The sequence below is a fragment of the Lithobates pipiens genome, unplaced genomic scaffold (genome assembly GCF_037356315.1).
Source record: "Lithobates pipiens isolate NorthernLeopardFrog02 unplaced genomic scaffold, aLitPip1_a1.2 Scaffold_28, whole genome shotgun sequence".
NCBI classification, from domain to species: domain Eukaryota; kingdom Metazoa; phylum Chordata; class Amphibia; order Anura; family Ranidae; genus Lithobates; species Lithobates pipiens.
The window spans coordinates 190362908-190380629 of record NW_027507789.1 but is presented as its reverse complement, the minus strand read 5'-3'; the positions used below and the strand labels follow the sequence as shown (position 1 = coordinate 190380629).

The window sequence follows — 17722 nt, the reverse complement described above, 5'->3', positions numbered from 1 at the left end:
CTCTGGATGAAGGAGCATGGGGGGGACCATTGGAGAGCTGCATTGTTAATCTGGTGGTAAAAGAGTGTTTGGTGTACTGGCTAAATATATTACGAAAACTAAGCTGAACTCCAGCTTATTGGTTGCCATACACAGCTACTCTGAATTCTGTTTTCTCTGGTTTTGATAAATAACCCCCCCAACACACACGCACCACCATATTGTATTTAATGATTGGCAAATGGCAACAATGCTATTGAAAATTTCAAAATTGTGCTTGTTTTCAACATGGACTGGTTTTAGTAGACCTATACTGAGAAAGATGACACTGATTTCAACCTTCTTTACTTCTGGTGGCAGTGGTCTTTTATGTACTTACATCTATTGGTGTGAACATCTTCTTTGGTGTTTGCCATGCCTACAATGTAACTCCACAAAGAATGGAGCTGTACTCCAAGTGTCAATACTGTAGGAGTATGGCCCTATTCATTCTTTTGTGGAGTAACTACAGTGTGTAGGCACGATGTATTCCACATCGATGTAAACCCCCACATGAGGCAGCCACCATTAGGCTTGTGCAATTCGTTTGGTAATGAATCGAAATTCGGCCGAATTTTGCATCTTTCGGACATTCGGATGCATCCGAATAAAAAAATAACGAATTACAACGAATACGAAAGAAATATAACAAATGAATTTGAATGAATTCGACATGATTCGATAATTCTTTAAAGATCTAATGAAACAAAAGGTCACCTCAAAGTAAATCTTATAGTCCAATCAGCTAATTAATTTTGTGCCGGAGGATGGATTACTGGCAAAGTGCATTCCTGAGAACTGAGTTAGAAGGGTGTTGTATTGTATTTGAGCCGAGGAGAAGAGACGTTGTCATTGTGTGTGTTAAAAGATTCAATAAACAAACGACTTTGCAAACTACGAATCATTATCACGAATGTCTATACATACATAAATAGCGAATTTCAACTAATACGAATTATCCGAAAACGTATTAACATAACATAACGAATATAACAGAACGAAATGATTTATTTTACGAATGACAACGAACCGAAACAAAACAAAATTTTCTGTTGCGCACAAGTCTAGCCACCATCATAAAGAACGAAGCATTCGCAGCTATGGGGATCTAGGTTAGATTGGCTTAGGGGCTAGGGATTTGGGAGGAGGGTGTCATAGAAAAAGTGTAGTTGCCCTTGAAATATACAAATCCTACAAGAACAAGCCTGCAGAGGCTATAATAAAGTAATTTGTGACTGCAGGTGCCTAAAATGTAAAACTACATATTCTAGATTTCCCATTTCCTCTGAATTAACTTCCAGCTGTGAGCTCCTTGCAATCTTTTGTGTTATATTAATTGTTCTTTAATATTTATACCACAGCCAGGTAAATATAAGTGTTGGGTAATACATTTTATGATGCCGACTATAAAATCATTGTTAATCTCTTTTTGAAAGCTTTGCTATGTGTTGAATTCATTCATTCAAAATTATTTCAGTGTGTTTTGGCTTTCACCAAATTGGATATTTAAACAGGAGGTGACCTGCGTAACAGATGGCTTGTCGTTGGAATGGTGAAAGCAAGAGCCTAAGTTTTAGAAATAGTCGTAAATATTGGAAACTGCTTCTGTTAACCGCAGAGATAAGTAAGCTATAAAAATGCAGATTGTATTGAATATTATGACTTTGAATAAAAGACGGTTCGTCCTCATATGATAAATGTATTTAAGAAAGAACTAAAGGCACTATGTCCCAAATGTATGTGATGGGGCACCAAAGTAAAATTATTTTTTAAAGCCCCATTAGTTCTACTAATTAGAGGGTACTAATTCGAATGTAGCTTATTCTGCCAGTAGTGACCCCCTTCTGTTCTTTAAATTGGCTACCCTGGCGCAGACACATTAAAGCATCAGAAAAGCAATAAAAATAGCATCATATTATAAACTGAAACTATTACTGTAAACAAGTGAATTCCTCATAGGCAGGTATCACCATCCATTCATTCTTAGTGCCTGCAGACCAGTACTGGTTCCTTTTTCCATGTGTTCGTTTCTGTGCAGAAAACAATTGTGAAATGTAGAGCTGTAACAATAAAATCAAATGTAGCCCCTACACTAAAGCATCCGCTAACGCTCATCCCTTCCTCTCCCCAAACATAGCAAAAAAAAGTGCTTTAAACACTAAAAACGTAAGTGTAGGCAGCCAGCTAAATTCACTGTTCAACATTCAATGAACTGTTGCACCTGCTAAAAAAAAAGAAAATTCTACTCTGCCAATTTTAGACAGTTTAGCCTGTTAAACAGCATAACCAGGTTCTTACGCTACATTGCTCTTCTGCAGTTAAAGTGGTTGTAAACCCTTACAACACACTTTGACCTACAGGTAAGCCTAGATTAAGGCTTACCTGTAGGTCCAAGAAATATCTCCTAAACGTACACGGTTTAGGAGATATTTACCGAAAGACAGGCACCGCTGTCTACGGCGCACAGACGCACTGAGCGCGCCGCCGTCAACGGCTCCCGTGCGCATGCGCGGGAGTGACATCATCGCGGCTTCGCCGAATGACAGCAGCAGAGCGGCGAGACCCACCGAGAAAATGGATGCGCCGGACTACAGGGGACAGCGTTGACATCGCTGGCTCCTGTGTCAGGTAAGTGACACATAATGGACTACTATGCGATGCAGGGAATGGAAAAGGAAGTAAACTCATCAGGGTTTACTTCCTCTTTAAGGCAAAACAGCTTGTACAAGGAATACCACAACCTCCGAAGGAACAACACATTTATGATGTCAAAGGGCTCTCTTCTCTTATCAGCCAGCTCGCTGCTTTAGGCTGGGTTCACACTTGGAAACTCCGCAGGATGTGGAAACCTTGCAAAAAGATCTGAACAAGTGAACAAATTAATGGGGTGGGCAACTACATGGCAAATGAGGAATGTAAAATAATGCATTTGGGTGGCAAAAATATGAATGCAATCTATACACTGGGGGGAGAACCTCTGGGGGAATCTAGGATGGAAAAGGACTTGGGGGGGTCTTAGTAGATGATAGGCTCAGCAATGGCATGCAATGTCAAACTGCTGCTAACAAGTCAAACAGAATATTGGCATGCATTAAAAAGGGGATCAACTCCAGAGATAAAACAATAATTCTTCTGCTCTACAAGACTCTGGTTCGGCCGCACCTAGAGTATGCTGTCCAGTTCTGGGCACCAGTCCTCAGGAAGGATGTATTGGAAATGGAAAGAGTATAAAGGACAACAAAACTAATAAAGGGTCTGGAGGATAATAGTTATGAGGAAAGCTTGCGAGCACTGAACTTATTCTCTTTGGAGAAGAGACGCTTGAAAGGGGATATGATTTCAATTTACAAATACTGTACTGGTGACCAGGGGCGTACCTAGAGCATTTGGCACCCGGGGCGGATCCTACATCTGGCACCCCCCCCCCCATTTTGCACCCTGTATATAGGACATATCTGCACCCTGTATATAGGACATATCTGCATTCTGCACCCTGTATATAGGACATATCTGCATTCTGCACCCTGTATATAGGACATATCTGCATTCTGCACCCTGTATATAGGACATATCTGCATTCTGCGCCCTGTATATAGGACATATCTGCATTCTGCACCCTGTATATAGGACATATCTGCACCCTGTATATAGGACATATATGCATTCTGCACCCTGTATATAGGACATATATGCATTCTGCACCCTGTATATAGGACATATCTGCACCCTGTATATAGGACATATCTGCACCCTGTATATAGGACATATCTGCACCCTGTATATAGGACATATCTGCACCCTGTATATAGGACATATCTGCACCCTGTATATAGGACATATCTGCATTCTGCGCCCTGTATATAGGACATATCTGTATTCTGCGCCCTGTATATAGGACATATCTGTATTCTGCGCCCTGTATATAGGACATATCTGCACCCTGTATATAGGACATATCTGCACCCTGTATATAGGTCATATCTGCATTCTGCACCCTGTATATAGGACATATCTGCATTCTGCACCCTGTATATAGGATATATCTGCATTCTGCACCCTGTAGATAGCACATATCTGCATTCTGAAATCCCCCCTCCCCCATCAGGTCAGCTACACTATACACATGGGAGGGGGTGATGGACACAGCAGTCACCCTGACTCCCCCCCCCCCCCCTCAGACCAGCACATGGCAGGGGTAGACACACTCCTCCAGCCCCTTCTTACATCAACCCCCCCCCCCCCCCAATCAGGTCAGACAGCTACACAATACACATGGCAGGGAGAGGGAGTGGTGGCTATAGCAATCACAGTCACTGACCCCCCCCCCCCATCTTAGACCAGCACAGGGGTAGACACAATTCTGCAGCCTCTTCTTACATCAATCCCCCCCTTGCTCACCACCTCAGGCTCTCAGTCGGCTAGGGAGGACTCTGTATTCACTGTGTGGTAGCAGCCGCCCCAGTGGAGAGAGATGAGACAGACACACACAGGCAGCAGCAGTGGTGGGTGGAGGCGGAGCTAGCAGGAGGGAATACAGTCACTCACTGAACAGTCTGGAACAGTCCATTGTGGCCATGGCACGGGGGTGTTCTAAAAAAAACTAAAGTGAAAATGAGCAACCAGAGACAGCAGGGATGCCCTTGAGATGATCTGACGGTGTCACCCCGATTTGGGTGCGGAATGCACCCCCATATCAAAGTCACTTGGCCACTGACACCCCCCCAAAGTGTGGCACCCGGGGCGGACCGCACCCCCCGCCCCCATATTGGTACGCCCCTGCTGGTGACCCCACAATAGGGATAAAACTTTTTTGCGGAAGGGAGTTTAACAAGACTCATGGCAATTCATTAAAATTAGAAGAAATTGGGTTTAACTACGTAGAGGGTTCTTTGCTGTAAGAGTGGCAAGGATGCGGAATTCCCTTCAGCAGGCAGTGGTCTCAGCGGGTTACATCAATAGTTTTGAGAAACTATTAGATAAGCACCTGAACGACCACAACATGCAGGGATATACAAGGTAATACTGACATATAATCACACACATAGGTTGGACTTGATCAACTAGTCTTTTTTTTCGACCTGACCAACTATGTAACTATGTAATGCAGCAGCTCACAGCAGGAGTCCGGTGTGTCTCCATTCACAATTTCAGGTCTGATTTTAGCCCCAAATTTGGGCTGAATTCAGACCTGAAACGGACCAAAAGACACACAGGGGCTGCTGCGGAGATGTGTGAACCGGCTCCATAAAGAGCTGGTCACAATCCCCTGCTATGCGAATTGAATGTGGGGAAACTCGCATCTAATTCGCACTGGTGTGAGTCCAGCCTCATTGTAAATTGCAGTAAATCTTATTTGGCTTATAGTACTGTTCTTTACTTTCCTTCTGGCAGTGGGAATTACACATACACTCCAACCAGCCTCTATCAAACATGTAACTTCTACAAACTTCTGAACCCCAAGGCTGATTACAAACCCAATCTCTAAACTAAGCCTTAGAGCTCAACTATAGAACACAGCTAAGGGTTGTGGCCTGACCATGACAGTGTGAAGCCGAAACTTATCTGGTGTAGCTGGAGAGGATAGCAGCTGGTTTCACCCCACCCGCAAGCTGGATCGCCCCATGTCAAAGAAGGGCAAGGGCTCCAGGTCACAGAACACACCGGGCCACCCGTACATAACCCTCTTTCGGTGAAAGTCAAGGCCTCACTGGCAGTCGGTTACAGGATGGCGCCCACATGAACAGGCCAGCGTGATGGTGGACCTGGACAGTCTTCTGGCCCCTTCACGCGGAACACACTTTTGGCGGCTGGAGACTTTGCAGTACATCCGCAATCCCCTATTCTCACTCCAGTGCTCCCGCCAATGAGTCCGCTGCCCACCTCTTGGGACTCACACAGCACGGTGCGCTCTGTATGCTCACAAGATGCAGACATTCAGCAGCTCATCTAGGCCCTGCTTACTAAGAGCCTTGCGTGAGAACATAGAGGAGCTCAGATCCAATGCACAAGCTGCTGAGCTAGAGGAACAGCATGCCTCTTACCAGCATCACCTGATCACCATGCAATTGCAATTGGAGGATGCCAAAAACTGCAGCAAGAGAAATAACATCAGGCTGAAAGGCATCCCTGAAGCTATACTAGGGCGGATTCCTGGCGTCTGTTTTAGCAATCTTCAACCAACTACTGGGAGACCCCCCCATCAAATGTGCTAGAAATCGACCGTGTTCACCGAGTTCCAGCAATGAGAGATGTTTCCCTGACCGCTCCCTGGGATGTGCTCTATCGTGTCCATTTTTTCAGAATCAATGAAGCTATTATGAGGGCTCCCTGGCCGATGGGCCCACTGGATTTTTGATGGAGCTCAGGTCTACATTTCTAGAATTGTGCCGCCATACTCTTTACCGCTGGAGCTTATCCGTGCTTCAGGAGCTATGTATACCTGCAGGTATCCTATCTCCCTGCTGGTAAAAAGAGACAATTGGTCCTTTTCTCTTTTTGCCCCTACACAGCTACCACGGCTCTTTACCTTCTTAGACTGCCAAGCCATAGAGGTTCCCCGGGCACTTCACAGCCACGTTTGCAGCGAGAGTGCAGATTCAAGACCCCTCAAACTCAAACCATCTGCCTGGGGGCGCCCAGGCCGATCCCGAAGCCTGACTGGGCTAGTTCTCCTTTTCCGCTTTGTCACCTGGAACTACCTCAAATCACGTATACTTTTATCTTGCACATTTCTCTCTGGGTCCTAGCCATGAGCTGTACTCCAAGTGGACATTTTTTACATGGATATGTCTTTTTCCGGAGCCTGGGGAGGGGTTTCATTGGGTGTGTTTGGGGGGGTTGCTTGGACCTCAGATCGTGGTCGAAGTGCCCCTCCTGAATTATGTGTTAAATGGGGAGATGTGTTATCTTATCTTCGCTCATACATTGGATTGGTAGTAAAGTGTTGGGTGGGGGGGGGGTCTATGGGTGGAGGGGCACCAGGTCGGGGCTCTCTTTGCACATTTTCGGGACCCGGCTATTGCCTTGAGCGTGTTGGGTGGCCTCCCCTTCCTCCCCCCTTTTTATTTTTTCTTAATTTATTTTATGCTGTTCTTTTATCTCTCTTCTGTACATTGTATACTCGGGTTAGGTCCTTTCAGCCGCTACAATTTTTTTTCTACCTTTCTATTGGAAAATATAAAATTGTTTGGGAAATGTACAGGGAAATACCATCCTACAACGTGTAATGTGAGCGGTTGCCAATGGTTCATTTGATAGCTGACCTAGCAGCCGTCCTAGCTAGTGTACTAGCTTAGGTGGGATGTGCTATTGTAATTCTTGGTAATGCTTGTTGTTTGTAATGTTTCGTTTGCTGCCCAATGTTCACTTCCTTAAATGCTAAATAAAGAATAATCAAAACAAAAAAAGAATACAGATAAATACACGCATAGAATACATGAGATCTGTTTTATTCACAAACGTTTTTGGATATCTGTCCATATGTTTCTAAAATTTACCAGCCAGCAAAAAAAACATGTGCCCCAATGTTTGTCTGCTACAGTTAGGTAATGCAATTGGGACACTTTACCTGCACTAATAGCTACCTTCAAATGATGTCCTGATCTGAGTCTGTTACCCTAAGCAAGTGGCCGAGTGAATATTTATATTTAATAAATCCATCCCGGAGGCACCCCTGGAGAATGACCTTCCCTTTCCTCTCATAACCCCCCCATTTTTTCCCCGTTATACCCCCCTACCCTACTCATAACTAGGGATGAGCTTCGTGTTCGAGTCGAACGTACGTTCGACTCGAACATTGGCTGTTCGTGCGTTTTGGCCGTTCGCGTCAAAATTCGAGTGACGCGCGCGCGCGGACCACAATGCACTGCGTTGGCGCAGTGCATTGCTGTCCGATGATTGGCCAAGCATGCACTGTGACCCCGCATGCTTGGCCAATCGCAGCGCCGGCAGCGAGGAGAGCCATGATTGGCCACAGGCAGGATGCCTGTGGCCAATCATAGCTCAGACTGTGTAGTGCACGCCCCACACTATATAAGGCCGCCTTTAAGGCCGCCTCCTGTAGTGTGTTACTTTGCATCTGAAGCACTGGGTGTTCTGTGTACCTTCAACACAGTACACACCAATCGTTTTTGGCTGATTTCCTATCTTGCTGCTGTGTAGTGGTTGTTGTCTGTGCCCTGACTGCAGTATACACCACTATATTCACCTCACCTATATAGCTAGTGATCTAGCTTTAACCACTTAACAACTGCCCATTGCCGATCAACGGCTTCAGGGCGGTTGTTTAACTCTGAGAGGCCGTTAATTAACGGCCTTCCCGAATTCTGCTCTTGCGTGCCCCGAGGTGTGCGCACTCGAGAGCATCCGTGACCGCCGGGTCCATAGGACCCGGCGCATCACGGTAAACGGCCGCTCATAGCGGCCGTTTACCACGTGATTGCTCCGTCAAATGACGGAGTGATCACTTGGAAACAAACCGGCGTCATGTTATGACGCCTGTTCCTCCCTCCCCTTTCTGTACCGATCGGTACAGCGGAGGGGAAAGAGATCGGTGTCAGCAGCGATGTGGGCTGCATCTGCAGTGCCCACATCGCTGCTCACCGAATTTAACCCCTCAATTCCCTGCCAATACTCTGCAATACCAGTGCATACTCTGCAGTACCCTGCCATTACTCTGCAGTACCCCGCCATTACTCTGCAGTGCAGTACCCCGCCATTACTCTGCAGTGCAGTACCCCGCCATTACTCTGCAGTGCAGTACCCCGCCATTACTCTGCAGTGCAGTACCCTGCCATTACTCTGCAGTGCAGTACCCTGCCATTACTCTGCAGTGCAGTACCCTGCCATTACTCTGCAGTACCCTGCCATTACTCTGCAGTACCCTGCCATTACTCTGCAGTACCCCGCCATTACTCTGCAGTACCCCCCAATACTCTGCAGTACCCGCCATTACTCTGCAGTACCCCCAATACTCTGCAGTACCCTGCTATTACTCTGTAGTACCCCGCCAATACCCCGCCAATACTCTGTAATACCCTGCCATAAATTGCCATACCCAGCCATACTCAGAGATACCCAGCCATACTCGGTGATACCCTGAAGTACCCAGCCATAGACGCCCCCCATCCCTCACCGCCCTCCGGTGCTTCTAACAACTCGCCAGTACGATCAAAGCCAGAATCTTTTTTTTATTTTTTATTTCAGGCTTCCCAGCCTAGAGGTGAGATGTGGGGTCATATTGACCCCCCAGATTTCACTGTAAAGAGGACCTGTCACCCCATATTCCTATTACAAGGGATGTTTACATTTCTTGTAATAGGAATAAAAGTGATCAAAAATATATTTTTGGGAAAAAAAATGTCAAACTAAAATAAATAAAGTAAAATGAACAATAAAAAAATAAAATAAAAATTAAAGCGCCCATGTCCCCATGTGCTCGCATGTGCCACACATGTGAGGTATCGCCGAGAATGTTAGAGCGAGAGCAATAATTCTAGTCCTAGACCTCCTCTGCAACTCAAAACATGTAACCAGTAAAAAAATATTTAAAGCGTCGCCTATGGGGATTTTTTAAGTAGCGACGTTTGGCGCCATTCCACGGGCATGTGCAATTTTGAAGAGTGACATGTTTGATATCTATTTACTCAGCATAACTTCATCTTTCACTTTATGCAAACATTGGGCTAACAAGTGGTTAATAATAGAGCTTGCAGTCAGTAGTGTTAGGAGATAGTGCGTGCTGTCTGCGTGCTCTGTACCCAGTACATACCGCTATAATATAGGGCAGGCCCCTACTTTCAAACATCCAACTTACAAACATCTCCTACTTGCAAACGCAAGGAGACAGCAGCAAGTGAGATGAAAAAAGATGGACGACAAAACAAATTATACAGGGGTGATAACCCTTCCCTATGTTTTCCAAAAAGCTTAAAGATATTTTTTTTGACTGGAGCTACACTTTAAAAATGTACCGGTTGAAAATGACAAACAGATTCAACTTAACACAACAAACCTACACAGTCCCTGTCTTGTTTGCACCGCCTGTATACTGCTGTTCTGAGTATATAGGGCCTGGGGGCCACACGCATTTCCTTTTTTTAATATGGGTAGGGGGTTCCCCTTAATATGTGTACAAGACCCAAATAGGCTGGTAATGGGCAGGGAGGGCTACCCATGCCATTTTTCTGAATGATTTTCAACCATATTGCAGGAACCAGATATAACATTAAAACCGCAAGCAGTTTTAAATGGTATTATTTCCGTTTAATGTCATTTTGTGCAGGGACTGTTCTAAACACGGGAAACACGTGGCACTTCACAGGCATACTATAGACACCCCCCAGGCACCATATTTAAAGGAATATTTCACTTTTTTTTTTTCACTTTAATCGTCATTAAAATCAGTGCTCCCGCCAAAACGGTAGTTTTTAAAACTTTTTTTTGCAGTGACCCATGTCCCCTGAGGCAGGAGGCAGGTCGCCAAACCCTTTTTAGCACACTATCTTGCATATTAGCCGTTAAAATTAGTATTTTCCAATTCGAACGTTCGAGTCCCATAGACTTCAATGGGGTTCTAACGTTCGTACCGAACGCGGGGGTCGTTCGCAAGTTCTGGTGCGAACCGAACCGGGGGGTGTTCGGCTCATCCCTACTCATAACAAAGTACTGTTTCTGTCTGGTCTGGGCTCTTACTTATCTATACACATTAACTGGTCACAGTTTCATTTGGGACCAGCTCAAGCAACCAAATGTTATCACCATAGTTACCTTTTATGTGAAACTGAATATCTTCTTTCAATCCTTTTATTTGTTGGGCTCATGGAGTTCAGCTTTCTGGATCTATTCAATTGTCTTGTTTTTTTTAGTGTTGAGATTATGGTAATATGATGCATATACTGACCTTCCATACTGGACACCAATATGAATGATAATCTATTCACTGTAAAAAGCTTTTCTTTAAATAAATGTAAAAAAATAATAATACAACAATGTCTTGTCCCTGCTCCAACCCTTAGATTGGACAGTAAAGGAGTAGCAGCAGACTGATGAGCTTATCTCTGTCTCTGTGATCTTTTCTATCAATATATTTCTTATACATGAGCACTTCAGTACCACGGACTAGCTCCTTGTACTGCTCATCCCTCACTTTTTTTTAGCTTTGCTTTATGGAGAGTGCAAGAGGCTGATGTCAAGTCAAATTTAGTTATGTACGCTACTTGTTTTTACAAACACAATTTTGTGATTTTTTTTTTTTTAGCAAACACATACCTGCATAAATGGTGTATTTTTTTTTTTTTATCTGTCGGGAGTTCAACTATATCAGAAATGAACCCCTTTACTGTTTCTTACACACCACAAGCTATAGCAGAAGCCCACGTACTGATAGCTTGCAGGTCCTCCATCAAAAATGTTGAAGAATCAAAATATGTTATAGTAGGGGACTTGCATTATAGTCTCTGAGCCTGAGTTCAAAAACATACATAACATGATCATTCCATAGCTGAAGAGCAGCATGAAAGAAACAACAACCAAGCCTTGTATAATATCTGTTAAAGAATAAGTTGTGAAAGGGCCAATGGAAAATGTAATTAGAGTTGACCTAGAAACAAAACATGGAGTTTAGTGTTGGAGGTTCTAGTCTAGCTCACAAAGAGGTAAATAAAACATTCATATCGCGCTAACCTCCACATAGCAGTGCCAAAAATTCCCATTTCACTTTATGTAATGTTGAGCGTTCAAAGAAATATGGTATTTACCGAGAATTCATCAGGGATTTGAGCGAATATATAAGACTGTGATAGCAAGCCTTGGCTCACGTGAAGTAATTGCAGAGATCTTTGGCCACATGCCAACACATGTCTAGAAAAAAGTGAAATTTCTAAGATAATATTCATATCAAATGATCTGCATACTACAGGCTTAATCATCTCAATAGTGTTCTTGAAACAAGATAAACCCTGAACACACTAATGTTATGACCCATTCTCCATCGTCTTCTAACTCTATGTTGTCTCTACTTTTCCCTACTCTTGTGCCAGAAGCAGTGGCGGCCCATACATACAGGGCACAGGGACGCTGCCCCTCTAAACCATGTGCCCAGGCTCCTAATCTACATGCAGGGTGTCGAACGCAAGGATTTAAACATGTTTTTTTTTTTAAGCAGGTGATTAGAGCCTGAGGCAGAGTTGATGGATCACAGTCTTCCCGTCCATCTCCCGGGGTTTGGCCGTTGAAATTAGTTTGCTGCTCCCCACCCAAAATATACCAGCTGTCACTGGTCAGAAGTCACTTCAGATTTACAATAGGCAGCAAGGGTTCATTCATTAGTATATTTCTAGTGGTGGAACTCCAGAGCATTTGTTCATATGAAACTCCCTTTATCTCCCGAAGGCTCAACAAATCCGCACACTTTATTTTATCACTTTACAAGGATCCCTACAGTGGTTCTCACTTGGACGGCAACCTAAGACCTAAGTGATGGGTCTCTGTGAAACCTATAAAGTCTGCCCCACTAACTGGGGCAAATGCATTTCTAAAGTATGCCCCCCCCATAGTATAGTAAATGCATAGAGGAAATAAAGATCATGCACTCTTAGCCCTTGTACACACGATCGGAGATTCCGACAACCAAATCCGTCAGATTTTGTCCGACGGATCTTGTCCGAAACTGTTGCATACACACGGCCAGACAAAGTTGTCGGAAAATCCGATCTTTCAGAACGTGATGACGTAATTTCGTTACGACGGGACTACGTTCAGGCTAGTAGCCAATAGCTTTGATGTAGGAATTTGATCTGAGCATGCGTGGCACTTTGTCCGATCGGAATTCTCTACACATGATCGGAGTATGCCCGATCGGAGCATTTTGGCGGAAAATATTTCCTGGCAAGTTGGAAAATTTGGTCCGGCGGAAACAGTCCGATGCAGACCACACACAGTCGGAATATCCGACAAAACCCTCTGATTGGACACATTCCGTCGGAATCTCCGATCGTGTGTACAAGGGCTAACACTGACCTTTACTGTGATGTGATTGACAGCATTTTGATTTTAGTGCCATAGAAGTAGAACATTAGAGTTGTCTTCAGCGCCGACATGAATAGCATGCTGGGCAACAGTTCATTCATGCATTGCAGCATAAACTGCCCTCTGCTTTAATATGCCAGGCAGCGGATCTGGCACATCCATGCACAAGGACAATGATATTTCATAATGTCTGCTTTAAAAATTCAAAATGTTACAGTAATTAAAAAGGATTTATCTAGAGCTAAACAAATTGATTTGCAAATCTAGACATATGATGCAACTCATAGGAGTCCTATTTTATTTAACTGATGCATACGAATTGGGATTTGTCTGATTCAAGCAGTAGATCAGTTTAACTGTAATCAAAATCTAAAAGACCAGCAGATTGTCCCATATATAAAAAAAAATGTATTTGTGCAAAATCACAGACAGTCACAGGAAACAGCACTTAAATAACAGCCACCTCCCTGACATGCTGAGCAGCAGCTGTCAGTTGTCTAGTCAATAGACATCAAGTACATGAGGCAGAATTTTTTTCATATAGAGACCTTCATAAATAGAGCCACACAGACTTTGCTCAGATTGTCATGATCACATCACACGTAATGCAGTGCCATGCTGGATCCCTCATTTATACTTAAGTGGGACACATATCGAAGAATCAATTTAGCTTCCTGTGCCATTTAATGGTGCAGGAAACTATTGCAAGTAGCACACGCCACATTAGCAGACAAGATAGACCTATTTGTGGTCTGTTTCCACTACCCTCGCTCGCCCTGGGATGAGAGCTCTCAGCAGACAGCACCAAGAGTGTTCTGTGCTGTGTCTGTCACAGACACAGCATAGAAAATGAAGCAGGCCAGTTCTAATTAATAAAGGGGAGTTCACACCTTTTGTTAATTAGAAGCAGGACTTGTTCTTGTTCCTCTGCTTAGAAGAGTGATGCAGGAATAGACCACTCTTTGACAATTCCCCCATAGTCCTCATTCAGGCAAGGAGTCTCTATGCTCATCTGCACTAATGCAGTCAGTGTCTGCAAACTGCCTTAGTGCTTACATTGCACGTAATCTAGTCCCCTCTTCACTCGCAGCCCAGCCGCTACCAAACTTACAGCCTGGTTTTGCTGCATCCACAGTTTTTCTCATGCTCTAGTTCCTTGTTAACTGGCAGCTAACCCTCCCTTGTGTCTGGGTATCTGTTGAGCGACCTGGGGGTAGCCTGCAGCTAGGACCAAATTCCAGAGGGGCTCCCTGGTGGAACACCAGATAACTGTTAGATTTTACTTTCACAGAAAGCAGCTGCATGAATAAACAAGGCCCAAATCTCGATTTATGAAAGAAAATGATGTCAGTGTTGAAAGAGCGGGTTTGATCATATTCTTATATAAAAACAGGGTGCTGAACACAAAGATATAAGCATGTATGACAGATCCGGTTTTAAAACTCATACAAATATGGGCATAGGTGAGTGCATAGACAATATTACCGAGGTTTGGGATGGAGTTTTGTGTTCTTTAGGTTTCAGATGGATTCAAAGAGATTTGAAATAGTTTAAAGCTGGCAACCTCTAAAATGTACCATTAATAGAACAGAACACCTCATTAAAATGTTTTCTATATAGGAGGCACCCCTTGATGGTTGGATGGGAGAAATCAAAAGTGACCTGGTTCGTAAAAGCAAGTTACCAGTCTGCAATTCCACAGGTGCCAAAGCGTTTTAAGAGGGTATCAATACTTCAAAAACACCATTTATTCCAAAGATTCCTAATACAATTGGCACTACCAGGATGGTAGAGCAAGAGACTAATGTTTTTTGGATGAACGCAACATTGGATTTTTCTAGAAGTGAGCTAGCGAGGACACCCATTTTTTGAGTCATTCCGAGGTACCTGTTACCCTACCAGGGTTGGGCTTCGCTTTTCCTATTGAGTCCCCAGACAAGGGTCATCCCACCTAACCTTAGAAGGCTTCTCCTGATTGATTGGCTATTTTTGCCGTACATATGAAAGGGCTAACTGTAGGCCTGAGAGACACCAAGACCTTTCACGACAATTATGAGTAAAACTGTCTACTTGACTCATCTACTGTCCATATCTTGCTTATAGTGATCTACTTTATTTCACTTGGATTGGTTCAATTGGTCAATCCAGGAAGTGGGAATCCTCTTTCCTTTCTTCTGTTCAGGGTGTGTCGTAGGAGAATTCTATGCCTTTAATACTTTGAATTGTGGATGGATTAAATTAGCTCCTAGCCCTTTGTGTGTTGTCATCCCCTACCTGGTTCTCAATGTCATGCAGCACCTACACAGTATGTCCTGAGGAAGCAATTTATGTTGCGAAACACATTGACAAGCTAGCATGGAGGAGATCATGGACCTAATTTGTTTATATAAAAAAAAAAAAAAATATGAAAAAATATATGAAAAAAAAAATATGCAGCGCTTTTTTATATATTTAATTCAGTTTGGTGTTGAGATCACTTTTAATGCTGGCTGCTTCCCCCTATAGAGTTTTCTTATTCGTATTAGTGGAGTGTCTCAGTATTTTAATAATACGGGCTGTGCGCACTAGTATTTTATTTAGTAGTATTACTTACCTAATTTGTTTATACTGTCAGGGCTGGGCTCAGCCCTTCCTTCTCTGAGCTGGCCACTCAGCTGTCGGCTAATTGCCAGCTTCTATCTCTCTCCACAGTTACTCAGTTGTTGATGATATGCTGCTTGTCAGTCCTGCCTACTTAAGCCGTCCAGAGGATCTCTGCCTTCGCCTTGGTCAACATCACAGCGATCCTGTTCAGGACTTGCTTTGCTGACATCCCTTCTGACTCCAGATCCTCTCTGCTGTTCCACTACATTGATCTCTAACTTCTGGCTTGGCTGACTATCTGTTGCGGTTACTGAACTTTGGCTATGTTTTGACTACGTTTGTTCTTTTTATTTTGATTATTAAACAAGTGTGATTTAACTGTACTTCTGTCTCGGCCTGATTTCATAGTTTCTGACAGATACATATACACTGCTTTTTATGTGAATTATGGATCCTACCATCACTTTGCAAGGATCCATACCTTCATATTATGTATCTGTTGACCTTGTCAAGTAAAGGGTGTTGTTTGTTTGGTATTGTATGTGTTTTTAAATTATTGTAATACAGATATACATTTTTATATATTACTGCCTCATGTTATGCCCACAGAGTCTGCAATTTTCTGAGAGCGTTTTTACACTTTTCAATTTTCCATATATCTATTTGATGTTGGCATGGTGGGGGTCCTCCTTTTCTATTTCCTAGAAGTGATTATACACCCATCAGTCTTTTCTGGTACATAAACAAACATGTCTGCATGTTTTGCATTAACTAGAAGATTGCTGAGCTTTGCAGAGTCCCTATCTAGACAATGATAGCTGTTATAGGGGTTTAAGGTAGAGTGACCCGGCTAAATTGGATTTATTTTTTGGTAACTACTGTGTGTGTTCTCTAAGGCCCCGCACAGGCTGAATTTCAGGAGACAATGTCCAATGTGTATGACGTTCTGTCCGACAGAACCAGACTGTGCATGCTGGAAAACCAGCAACTGACCGACTCCTGATCAGCGTTCTCAGTCAATGGGAGCGAGCGCTGATCGGAATGTTCTGGCCGGGGGACTTGTCCCCTGTCAGAACACAATAGCTCAGTGGGGGAGATCACTGAACTAACCTTGCATGGTTAGTACAGTGGCTCGGACCAGAATTGTCAGGTTTTTTTCTTGCTCGATTGCATGAAAAAAAAACTGTAGTGTATACCCAACTTAAGACTGACTTTAAGCTGTACAATCTCCTTTAGATCTACCAGAAACTATGTAGTACAAGGGCCTTCAGGATTTGATACTACAGGAGTTGGATATTACATTTTTCCCTCATATTGCATTAAATTTAGTTTTGGAAAATCTATTGGATATTGCACGGAGCTTGTACAATCAGATTTTATAGAGGGAGATTTACTGAAATTGGTGCACAGAGACTGGTGCAGCTTCCAGGTTTTAGTATAGGTTCACACTGAATGCGGGCTTGAAATCGGCATTTCAGTTGGACTTCGGGTGCGATATGAGAAACACATGCACAGATTTCTATTGAAACCGCCCCCCGAAGTTGTCAGAAATAGTGCGAAAGTCGGCGTCACACCGGTTGGGACGGTGCAATTGTCGGCTATAGGCTCCAATTTGGCATGCGATTTGACATGTCAAAAAGCATTTGACAAATTGCCCTGGTATGAACGAGAGCTTAATTGAACAAGCTGAAGTTAGAAGCCAATTGGCTACTATGTACAGCTGCAGCATGCTCTGTGTGCCGTAGTGTTTGTAAATGACCCCCATAGTGTCCAGCTTATTTTTCCCACATTCACATGGCTAAATGCATTTTTTATTTAATGTGGTCTTTTTAAAGCTTTTTAAACGCACAATAGTTGGGGACACTGCCTTCATTAACTTGATGCAAATATTTCCTTTCTTGTAAACTTAGATTATATTAAACACTGTATTCATTTTGAATCCTCTGTGATCTGCAACTGCATTTCCATATCTGACTCTGAGGATGTGAGTGATGTGGAATCTATCCCTTGTGCGTGCGAGACTTTTACTTCAGACAATGTGACAGGAGCCCCCAGTCTGTTTCTGGCTCGATGCCGGCTGACAGCACTGCCCCCT

At 43.6% G+C, this 17722-nt stretch overlaps 1 protein-coding gene across 1 annotated transcript in view; it reads left to right on the top strand.

Moving 5' to 3' along the window:
• Positions 1-17722, top strand: part of ASIC2 (acid sensing ion channel subunit 2) — a 1070968-nt gene that overhangs the window by 437380 nt on the left and 615866 nt on the right. The gene's annotated exons all lie outside the window — the stretch shown is intronic.